The 12500-nt window shown below is 42.4% G+C and overlaps 1 protein-coding gene across 10 annotated transcripts in view; it reads right to left on the bottom strand.

Annotated features, from left to right (window-relative positions):
- The window catches only part of dcc (DCC netrin 1 receptor), a 418185-nt gene that overhangs the window by 277783 nt on the left and 127902 nt on the right, over nucleotides 1-12500 (bottom strand). The window contains exon 1 of one of the 10 annotated variants that reach the window (XM_087252691.1): nucleotides 571-720. The gene's annotated coding sequence lies outside the window, so the exon portion shown is untranslated. 10 annotated transcript variants of the gene reach the window in all.

Genomic DNA, 12500 nt, shown 5'->3' with positions numbered 1-12500 from the left:
GCATTTTTAAGATCATTTTTGATATCATATAACTCATTTTATGCATTTTAAGATCATTTTTGAGATCATATAACTCATTTTATGCATTTTTAAGACAATTTTTGAAATTGTATAATAAGTTTTATTCACTTTTAGATTTTTTTTGAGATCATATAACTCATTTTATGCATTTTAAAATCATTCTTGAGATCATATAACCAATTTTATGCATTTTAAGATAATTTTTGAGATCAGATCATTCATTTTATGCATTTTAAAATCATTCTTGAGATCATATAATTCTTTTTATGCATTTCTAGACAATTTTCGAAATCATATAACTCATTTTATGCATTTTTAAGACAATTTTTGAAATCGTTTACTAAATTTTATGCACTTTTAGACCATTTTTGAGATCATATAATTCATTTTATACATTTATTTTAGATAATTTTGTCATTAGTCTGACACAGCATGACCAACAGAAGCAACATGAGCAAATCAAATCAACATTCAGACAACAAGCCAAAGTCAATAATCCAAAACACACCTGAAAAACAGACAAAACACACTCCAGAATGAGCATCTCACCTCAGATCTGTCTGATTCAACCCAAGCAATCCCAAAAAACAGGTAAATCCAATATTATCAGTCCACACACTTGATTAATGTAGGAAATATCTGTACCGAAAGGTTGAAGTTCAAGAAAACAAACCTCAAACAAACACTCTTCATCCCTTCAAAATAAAAGCGCAGCACAATAATGGCTTCAGTCAGTCACTTCACACACACACACACACATACATGTGCACACATTGATTTGTTTGATCAGATGAAATGCATGTTTAATGTAATAAGGCTAATTAGGCAGTTTGTGTTTGTGTGTGTATGTGAGTGTGTCTGTGCGTAATCGGGTGTGTGTAGTTTTTCGCCCTGAACAGCCAGTTTTGTATCATAATGCATCTTGTGTATTGTGCGCTGTAATGCAGTGAGTCTGAGCTGTATATTATATTGTCCATCACTGTCAGCACTCAGAGATTGACCTTTGAGATGCCTCACACACACACACACACACACGATCAACACTGAGATTAACACTGAGACTCTATGAGCTGTCAATCTGCACACAAAGCGCCGGCACTGATGGAGAGTTGAGCAGAATGAACACCCCCTGTTGATTCTCTTGAGTGGTTTAATCCAGGTGATGTTCATGCACATTCAGTCAGTGAAGCCGGCTCTAGTAAAGCTCCAGCAGGGGTGTTCAGATGGAGCTGTGTGGAGTCATTACGGTTTAAATTGGCCATGAGGTTTAAACGTGCTCGTCTTAGTTTTAGCTTTATTTAATCATGCTTTTCATGTGCACTTCAATATTTTCTAAATATGTATTAGCCTTTATAATTGTTTAATCAATAATCATAACCTCTCGCCCTCAAAACCTGCTGTCTTTACATCTGATCATATGGAATGCATTTAGGGTGGAGCTATGAGTCATACAGGGCGGGGTTATAAGTCATATGGGGCTGGGCTATGAGTCATATGGGGCTGGGCAATGAGTAATACTGGGTGGAGCTATCAGTCCTATGGGGCCGGACTATGAGTCATACAGGGCCGGGCTATGAGTTATATAGAGCAGGGCTATCAGTCATATAAGGCGAGGCTATCAGTCATATAGGGCGGGGTTATCAGTCCTTTAGGGTGGGGCTATCAGTCATATAAGGGGGGGCTATCAGCCATTTAGGGTAGGGCTATCAGTCCTTTAGGGCGTTGTTATCAATCATTTAGAGCGGGCTATAACTCCTTTAGAGTGCAGGTTATTAGTCATTTAGGGTGGGGCTATCAGTCCTTTAGGGTGGACCTATCAGTCATATAGAGTAGTGCTATCAGCCATATAAGGCGGGACTATCAGCCATTTAGGGCGGGACTATCAGCCATTTAGGGCGGGGGTATCAGCCATTTAGGGCGGGGGTATCAGCCATTTAGGGCGGGGCTATCAGCCATTTAGGGCGGGGGTATCAGCCATTTAGGGAGGGGCTATCAGTCATTTAGGGCAGGGCTATCAGCCATTTAGAGCAGGGCTATCAGACATTTATAGCGGGGTTATCAGACGTTTAGGGTGGGTTTATCAGACATTTAGGGCGGAGCTATCATGTCTTTAGGGTGGAGTTATCAGTCATTTAGGGTGAAGCTATCAGACATTTAAGGCGGGGTTATCAGACATTTAAGGTGGGGCTATAAGTCCTTTAAGGTGGAGCTCTCAGACATGTATGGCAGGGCTCTCAGTCCTTAACACCCAATTCACACAGGTACAGCGTCAATGCATGACGGAGGGCGTGTCTGAAGTTGGGGTCGACGTGATCATCATAGCAGCGTCAGCCAATGAAATGAATCTGCATCCAGCTACTGTCTGAGCTGAGGTATTTACACAAAGTGATCTGATTGGCTGGCGCTTCCATTGGTGCTTGAAAGTTGAGAAATTCTCAACTTCTTCAGCAAGCAACGCCACTGAAGCTACGCCGACAGACCCACAGTTCAGTTCAGCAATGCTTGACATCACTCATTCAAAGTGAATGGGAAGTGTTGAAGTGTTGTGAATCAGGCATTAGGGCGGGGCTACAAGTCATTCAGGGTGTGTCTATCAGTGTTTTACAGTAGAGCTATCAGACATGTATTGCACGGCTGTCATTTAATAAGGGCGGAGCTATTAGTCCTTTAGGATGGGGATATCAGTCATTTAAGGCGGGGCTATCAGTCATTTTGGGTGGAGCTATCAGTCCTTTAAGTTGGGATCAGGTCCGGGAGTGATGTGAATGGACCTGCCTGATTCATGTGGTATCTGCAGGTCAGACGGGGAGTGATTTCTGCATTTATTAAGCTTTATTAAATGTTTAGTCTGCTTTAATGACGTTTCCACAGCTCTTCTATAGTGAATAACAGCAGTAAAGCTCTTGAGTGAGTCTCTCCTGTCATTATCTGATGCATTCAGTCACATGTTCACTCAGTGATCAATTCATTACAGAAGGAGACCATCAGTCGTCCGGCTGGCAGAACAACAATCAAACCTCATGGAGATTCAATCAGAAAACACTCAGCTCCTGCATTTGTTATGAAAAATACTCAACACCTCACTGCAGAACTTAAAGGAGACCTAATCTGCCTGTTTTACAAGATATCTGCTGTCTGTAGAGTGTAGAGGCGTTTCAGCTGAGAACAGCACACAGATGATGTTCTCCAGCTCTCTGAAGCTGACCCTTTCAGGCTGTGATCCTAATTGTGGTGATTTGGTGACTGTCGCTTTAAATGCAAATCAGACTGTGCTCTATTCAGAAGAGGGCGGAGCTACAGACACCTGTGTGTTAATAAAACATCAGAATCAAAACTCTGATGGACAGACGGCTGCTTCTCACTCAGGGCTGCTGTTTATGCTAATGAGATGGAGAGATGGACACTAGTGGGCGGGGCTTTCCCCCTCTGATGACACGTACAAAGGGAGAATGTCAATCAAAGTGTTTCTGCATCAAGTCTGATTAGAACAAACACAATTAGTTCATGTAGACCATTAGAGGCTGCTAGAGATACTCACACACTGCTGACACACTCACACACACACACACACACACACACACAACTGGGTTTAAACCCTGCATAAACGTCATTTCTGCATAACAGCTGCCCTTTAAAGTCCATCTGAGATAGTCCTCAGAAACCTGTGAAAAACACATTAATCAGACAGCAGGAGGATTACGTTAAGTGTGCAGTTTCTCACATTATATACACTGTAGATAGGAGGAAAAGTTTAAAGTCTGGTGCATGTCATCAGAGCACAGGCGTGAATACAAATGTGAAGCTTGGCTGAAGGAAGTGCTGCTAAAGTCCAGATTTTAAGCTCTTTGAAAATGTGCACCGGCGCTGTTTTCTACAGATACGAACACAGGTAAAGCATAACAAAATACACACTTAAATGACGTGCAATGAAAAACTGCAATAAAGCCTGTCATACTGCATTTCTCACTTGTTTCTAGTGCAGATATCTAAAATTGCAGAAATAATCAGTCAAAATGAGGAGAGTTAAAACAACAGAATAACCTGACAATGGAGGAGCAGAATAAATCATTTAACTTTCAAATAAGATTACCATTCATACCACACTTACTATGTTCAGGCCCGGATTGGCTAATCAGGAGCACCGGGAGAAATCCCGGTGGGCCGGTCCGTTTTTTGGCTGTGAGGGCCGGTGTCCCTAGCTGCTTGCACGCTCAGCAGTTGCACTTTATTTATTTATTTATTAATTTGACCATAGCCTCACTATTTTTATTCATTATTTTGCCGCAGCTCCACTCATTTTATTTATTTTCTCACAGCCCCGTGAGCAAAATGCAGCCCGCAGGTTAATGATAATGTAACTAAGTTATAATTCCAAATAGCTGCACCTTATATTAATGAATATTACACCTGCTCAATGAAAATCAGATGATTCACTACATTAATAAATCTGACAGAACTTGATCACAAATCTAAAAAAGGGAGAAAAAGAGTAGACATCAAGACATGCCGTCTTGGTCTAGTGGTTAGCACGCAGCGTTATCACGCCGCCGATCCGAGTTCCATCCTCAGCAGGATCATTTTTATTTATTTTTTTTTTTATTAGTGTTGAGACAAATAATACTGTTAGGGTAACTTATGTAGGGGTACAATTTTGTGTGTGTGCGTGTGTGTGTGTGTGTGTGTGTGTGTGTGTGTGTGTGTGTGTGTGTGTGTGTGTGTGTGTGTGTGATGCTGACGACCGTTACAAAGGACTGGATATCTATAAAGAATTAATGTTCTCATATTTATGAAAAACATTGGAAGTTCTGAAGCAGCTGTGTCCTTGAAAAAAACGTGTTAGTGTCATTAGAAACTGAATTGGAAATAACGTTATTTTAATATAGTCAGTCGTCAACTGAGGTGGGCCGGTCTAAGGCTTGAAACTCCAGAGCTAAAAAGGAGTCCCACTCCAGCCCTGATTATGTTGGCTGATTATTCTGCTTGTTTCAGGGAAAAACTCTGCAACACTATATTTTATTCTTGTCTAGAAAATGCGTCTTGATTTAAGAATATTTAAATATTTGCATTAGAAACCAGACAAAAACTCAAAGAAAAGCATTGCTGCAGTGTGAATGAACATTGGTTTTGTCTACTGAAAGCCTAGATTATTAACATGTCGTTTCTGTTGTGTCGTTTGTACAGCTTTAGTAAATAACACATGACGTGAACATGTTTTTAAAAAGCAAGGTGCAAGATGTGTTTGCCGTGATTTGCTGCTATTTTCAGACCAGCGCAACTGTAATTTTCACCATTGGTTCAATAGTAAATCTATTTGTGTCACTTTGTGGACTCATGTGTGTGTGTGCTGGTCTATAGAGGAGGTGTGTTAAGGCGCATTGTTGGAGCGTTGCTATTCTGAGGAGCTAAAATAGACCAACAGCACCATTGACCAACTAAGAGCTGCTCTAGAGTCCAGCAGAGTGTGTTAGTTATGCACATATGCAGGTCCAAATGCTGAACACACACAGGATGATCAGCAACACACAAATATCTCTACAGATGAAAACAATTAAAGGATTAAAATGATCCAGAAATGATGATTTTCACCACTGCCTCCATGCCTTCTTCACCCCGGGGGCTTCTTCAGTTTATTGATGACCATCTGCATCTGTATAATGTGATTATTATGATCAGTATTGTTAAAAAACTCACTTATTTAAAAAAAAAAATCTAAAAATAAGACTATATTCATTGCGTGTCTAAAAATGCATCTTGATTTAAAAGTATTTAGATATTTGCACTAGAAACATGACAAAACTCAGCATTGCTGCAGTGTGAATGAACATTGGTTTTGTCTACTGAAAGCCTAGATTATTAACATGTCGTTTCTATTTTGTAGTTTGTACAGCTTTAGTAAATAACACATGACGTGAACATGTTTATAAAACAGAGTGTTAATAATAACATTGCTTAAAGTGTGTTTGTGTTCTTCCAGTATTTGTTAGCATTTCCTGTTTATTTTGTCTTCTGTATTTGCTTATATCTGTTTTTATATTTGAGTATCCAGCACTGTAAAAATAATAACTGAGTTCTACACAATTGCTTTGTGTTGGGAAAACAGGAAGGAATTAAGTTAACTCAATTATTTCAACTCATTTAAGTGGATTGAAGATTGTCCCACCCAAAATAACTCAGTAGTCCTTGTGTTTCATTCATTCTCTTTCCTTCCTAGTCCCTTATTTATCAGAGGTCACCACAGTGGAATGAACCGGCAACTATTTCAGCATATATCCAGCACTATAGCGCATGTGTTTGGACTGTGGGGGAAACCGGAGCACCCGGAGGAAACCCACACCAACACAGGGAGAACATGCAAACTCCACACAGAAACACCAACTGACCCAGCTGAAGCTCAAACCAGAGACCTTCTTACTGTGAGGCGACAGTGCTGACCACAGCGCCACCGTGTGGTGTTTCAGTTGATTTTAAACAAGTCGTTTGATCAATCAGCAAACATCATTCTTTGATTGAACCTTTGTGTTGGGACATGAAAAAAATTAAGTTAACTTATTAGTTCTTCCACATTTAAGTGGATTAAAGATCAAGTTGTCTCAGCTCATTTTAAATAAGTAGTTATTAAAAGAACAGACAGCAAACACTGATGTTGTCTTTGATATTTGCTCATTTTGGCTTCGGCATGTTATGTAGAGAAAGTGCTGTAGAAATAAAACTGTATTATTGTTATGTGAGCTGACAGGATGATGATGGAGTGCTCTAGATCTCTCCTTCAGACACGTATAACATATGATTATTGACCCCGGCAGCGAATGCCCTCAATATTTCCCACCGCAGAATGACCATCGCGGGCGTCTCTCCATCCCTGAGACTCATCCTGGGGCTTTGGGCTCGCTCTTTAAAAGCAGGATTTATCTTCTGGCCATTGGAAAACTTATGGGGTTGATCCTGAAGCGTGCATCAGTGACCTCCGGCTCATATCCAGGGCTTAATACTGATGTGGGCTTATCGGCGCGCACAAAAAGCTTCTGAAGTGTGTGTTTGTGAGGTGATTTGACCCCGTAAATCCGCCCGGCTCACCACTGATTCATTAAGGTATTGTTGAGGTTAAAGTCTCTGGAATGAATTTTCTGAGAGCGGCGGGAAATGAAAGCCGCAGGAAGAATTGGGAGCGGAAAGGCCTGACAGAACTCGATGACAAATAAAGAATATAATATATAACCAATATAACCTCTCGCTGACACTGATTCAGCTTCATCCAGTGGAGCGCGCCGTTAACCCGAACCTCCAGCACAGCCTGCGACTCCAGACACGAATAACACACCTACAACTAAATCCGTCCTCATTATTATGATTATAAGACAAAATCAAATTCTGAGAGTTTTATCATGTGTGAACGAGTGGCACAAAATACATAAAAGAACGAAGGAAACAGCACAACACTGAAAACAAGCTTTTCTTACCCAGGGCATAAGGCGCAAGATGTGTTTGCCGTGATTTGCTGCTATTTTGAGACCAGCGCAACTGTAATTTTCACCGTTGTTTAAATAGTAAATCTATTTGTGTCACTTTGTGGCCTCGTGTGTGTGTGTGCTGGTCTATAAAGGAGGTGTGTTAAGGCGCATTGTTGGAGCGTTGCTATTCTGAGGAGCTAAAATAGACCAACAGCACCATTGACCAACTAAGAGCTGCTCTAGAGTCCAGCAGAGTGTGTTAGTTATGCACATATGCAGGTCTAAACGCTGAACACACACAGGATGATCAGCAACACACAAATATCTCTACAGATGAAAACAATTAAAGGATTAAAATGATCCAGAAATGATGATTGTCACCACTGCCTCCATGCCTTCTTCACCCCGGGGGCTTCTTCAGTTTAGTGATGACCATCTGCATCTGTATAATGTGATTATTATGATCAGTATTATTGATTATCTGCAGATTTATACTTGCTTTAATAAACACAAGTGTAGATGTGTCCAGCTGTGGGGATTTGGAGGCGTCTGCATCAGCATATGTGGATAAGAACAGGACGTGTGTTTGGATATAACTCAGTTTTCTGAGCACACTTCATTATTATTGTTCATTTATTCCTTTGCTGGAGATCAGAACTGAATTTCGAAATAGTTTTGAAGCAAATCTTTGCGCCTAACAAAGGAAATTAAATCTGTGGGCTGATGGATGTGTTCAGTGGAGTGAGTTTCCACCGTTTCCTCACTCCACCAAAGTAAAGGAGTAAAGTAAAGGAATAAAGTAAAGAGGCTGAATGGAGGAGGCTCGTTCTTTATCCTCGCGCTGCAGATGCTCTATTTAACTGTGTTCTTGCTGATGAAGCGTTCAGCTTCTACACTTACAAAGTTCACTATGTAAATAGCAAATGCACCATGGAGCGACGCAACTGACTCTAAGGGTGCTTCACACCTAGACTTTTGTCTCTGAACCGGTCTCGTTTGCCCAGTTAGTTTGGCATATGTGCATCTAGCAATCACACTCGGATTTGTGCCAAAACAATCGGTCCGAGATCGTCTAAATGAGGTGGTCTTGGCTTGATTGAAACAAACTTTGGAGTAGATCGATTGTAGTGAGAAAGTGATAAGATCCAAGCCCGGCTGTATCACAGTGTATTATGGATTTGTCATAGTCATGTATACTAATATGAAGAGAGAATTATGAGTAGGCAGGAGGTCATTTATTCATTCATTCATTCATTCATTTTCTTGTCAACTTAGTCCCTTTATTAATCCGGGGTCGCCACAGCGGAATGAACCACCAACTTATCCAGCGTGTATTTTACACAGCGAATGCCCTTCCAGCCACAACCCATCTACAAACACTCACACACACTCATACTCATACACTACGAACAATTTAGCCTACTCAATTCACCTGTACCGCATGTGTTTGGACTGTGGGGGAAACCGGAGCACCTGCACAGAAACGCCAACAGAGCCGAGGATCGAACCAACAACCCAGCGACCATCTTGCTGTGATGCAACAGCACTACCTACTGTGCCACTGCTTCGCCGGCGTGAGGTCATTCTACCGGTAAATGTGCGTTTCATGTAAAATACGAAAGTGAAAGTTGAACTATTAACGAGAGCTGTTTATCAGTTAGGAAAACTGACTATACTGCAGTCTTGGTTTATATGTTATTTCTCAATAATGTAAAGCCTATAATGCACAGGCCAACTGCTCTGTATGAGAAAGTCTCACCTCTGATTTATATTTGGTGATGACGTCTGTGGGTGTCACCATTCATAATTAAAGTGCAGCTTTGCGCTTATATTGTCTTAATGCTCATCGCCAGAAATTAAATAAAGGCGCATGACAGCTGAGCGGGACTAATCTAAACCGTGAAACTATTGTGAGGAGAGTTTACTCACACATGACTTGTTTTAGCTCTTTTGGTCCGCTTTGCCGTGCGAGAGTGAGCCGCACCAAGAACTAAGAGCTACAATGTAACTATTTTAATCCCCGTTTTGGAACACGAGAATCGATTCACAGGTGTAAACGCATCCTTAAAGGGAATGAGAGACGAGACTCTGATTGGTTAAATGCAGGTTATGCTCAAAACACACCCAGAACTCATTAAGAGAATAAGCACAGCGCTGTTCGACCATGCGCAGTGACACAAGAGTGGATTTATCCACCCTTACAATAGCAGAAGTGGATTCAGACACGATCTTAATGCTTTTGCATCATGCTCTTTAGACTTTGCACCTAGATCGTTAAAATAGAGCCTGTTCAGGGTCATGTTTCTGTCGTTTCTAGACTAAATAGCTAACAATTCTGTATTCAGTCTGCATTTTCTAGAGCAGCAGCAAGTATAGTGTTGTGTTCAGCAATCATGAGTCTGAATGAAGAGAGTTTCTCCTTAAAACAAGCAGAATACCCTGACCATGGAGGAGCAGAATACTCTAGTGTCACAGTGTAAACAGTATTATTTCTCTTCCTCCAGTGTCAGATTGACTCATTATTGCTGAACACAACACTATATTTTTACCTCTCTTTAACACTTCTTGATTTTAGATTTGTTCTGATAGTTGGTCAACAAACGAGACAATAATTTGCTGAAGTTCTGCACACTGATGAGGGAACGCCTGCACCTTGACAGAGTGTGTGTTGATCAGCTCGTGTCTTCATGCAGGATGGATTTGAGAACTGAACTGAAATGAATCTGCTTTAGTTCACAGCTCTGGTGAAGGCGGCTCTGTCTGGCCTGAGAGGCGCAACAGTGTATAGAGAATTATAGACAACAGGAGGGTTAAACGTACCAGCAGCAGCAGCCAGATAACATTAAGACTAAACACACACACACACACACACAATCTGCTGCACTGTGCCTCCTGAATGTGTGTTTTGTCCTCCAGATCCTCCAGAAATGCGCGGACGCACAGAGGAGACGCAGGCTTTGTTTTGTTTGGCCGCGCTGCAGATGGTGGATCTGGCATCCGCAAAACTGAAGGAGAGCTCCGTCCAGACTGTGTGTGTGTGTGTGTGTGTGTGTGTGTGTGACAGAGAAGATGCTGAAGAGCCAAAGCAAAAACAAACACACAGCTCTGCCATCAGCATGCGGCCCCATGTCTGTGTGTGTGCATGTGTGTGCGTGTGTGTGTGTGTGTGTGTGTGTGTGTGTGTGTGTCTTGAGCCCCTCACGCACCTGACTCCTCCTCGTCTCCGTCCAGCAGGAGAATAAAAGAAGGCGAAGAGGATGAAGAGAAAGAGGAGCGCAGATGTGGGATACGCCTGACTGTACACCTGTCTGTCTGTCTGTTCATCTGTCTGTCTGTCTGTCCGTCCGTCCATCTGTCTGTCTGTCCGTCCGTCTGTCTATTCGTCTGTCTGTCTGTCTGTCTGTTCATCTATCTGTCTGTCTGTCTGTCTGTCTGTCCGTCCGTCCGTCTGTCTGTCTGTCCGTCTGTCTGTCTATTCGTCTGTCTGTCTGTCTGTTCATCTATCTGTCTGTCTGTCTATCCATCTGTATGTCTGTCCGTCCGACTGTCTGTCTATACGGCTATCTGTCTGTCTGTTCATCTGTCTGTCTGTCTGTCTGTCCGTCCGTCCGTCTGTCTGTCTGTCTGTCTGTCCGTCCGTCTGTCTATTCGTCTGTCTGTCTGTCTGTTCATCTATCTGTCTGTCTGTCTATCCGTCTGTATGTCTGTCCGTCCGACTGTCTGTCTATACGGCTATCTGTCTGTCCGTCCTTCTGTCTATCCGTCTGTCTGTCTGTCTGTCTGTTCATCTGTCTGTCTATCCGTCTATCTATCTGTCTGTCTGTCCGTCCGTCCGTCCGTCTGTCTGTCTGTCTCTGTCTCTGTCTGTCCACCCATCCGTCCATCTGTCGGTCTGTCTGTTTATCTGTCTGTCTGTCTATCCATTTGTCCATCTGTCCGTCTGTCTGTCTGTTCATATATCTGTCTGTTTATCTGTCTGTCTGTCCATCTGTCTGTCTGTCTATCCGTCTGTCATTCCGTCTGTCTGTCTGTCTGTTCATATATCTGTCTGTTTATCTGTCTGTCTGTCCATCTGTCTGTCTGTCTATCCGTCTGTCATTCCGTCTGTCTGTCTGTCTGTTCATATATCTGTCTGTTTATCTGTCTGTCTGTCTGTCTATCTGTCTGTTTGTCTGTCTGTCCGTCCGTCAGTCTGTTCATCTGTCTGTCTGTCTATCCGTCCATTTGTCTATCCATCTGTTTGTCTGTCCGTCTGTCTGTCCGTCCATCTGTCTGTCTGTTCATCTGTCTGTCTGTCTGTCTGTCTGTCCTTTCGTCTGTCTCTGTCCGTCCGACTGTCTGTCTATCCGTCTGTCTGTCTATCCATCTGTCTGTCTGTCTATCCGTCTGTATGTCTGTCCGTCCGTCTGTCTATCTGTCTGTCCGTCCTTCTGTCTATCCGCCTGTCTGTCTGTCTGTTCATCCGCCTGTCTGTCTGTCTGTTTATCTGTCTATCCGTCTGTCTGTTCATCTATCTGTCTGTTTATCTGTCTGTCCGTCTGTCTGTCTATCCGTCTGTATGTCTGTCCGTCCGTCTGTCTGTCTTTCCGGCTATCTGTCTGTCCGTCCTTCTGTCTATCTGCCTGTCTGTCTGTCTGTCTGTCTGTCTGTCTATCCATCTGTCTGTCCGTCCGTCTATCCATCCACCTGTCCGTGCGTCTGTCTGTTTATCTGTCTGTCTGTCTATCCATCTGTCCGTCTTTCTGTCTGTCTGTCTGTCTGTCTGTCCGTCCGTCCATCCATCCACCTGTCCTTGCGTCTTACTGTTTATCTGTCTGTGTCTCTATCCATCTGTCCGTCTGTCTGTCTGTCTGTCTATCCGTCTGTCTATCCGTCTGTCTGTCTGTCTGTCTGTCTGTCTGTCCGTCTGTCTGTCTGTCTTATTTTCTACTGATTTCTCATAATCGGTATTGTTTTCAGTTGCTGAATCATGTCTCTGACCAGCATTAGTTCTGGATTATACACCATCATCATCATCATCTTCATCATCAT

The sequence above is a fragment of the Danio rerio genome, chromosome 5 (assembly GCF_052040795.2).
Source record: "Danio rerio strain M-AB ecotype USA chromosome 5, GRCz13ab, whole genome shotgun sequence".
NCBI lineage: Eukaryota > Metazoa > Chordata > Actinopteri > Cypriniformes > Danionidae > Danio > Danio rerio.
The sequence above is the reverse complement of the archived record's forward strand: the minus strand, read 5'-3'. Positions and strand labels throughout refer to the sequence as shown.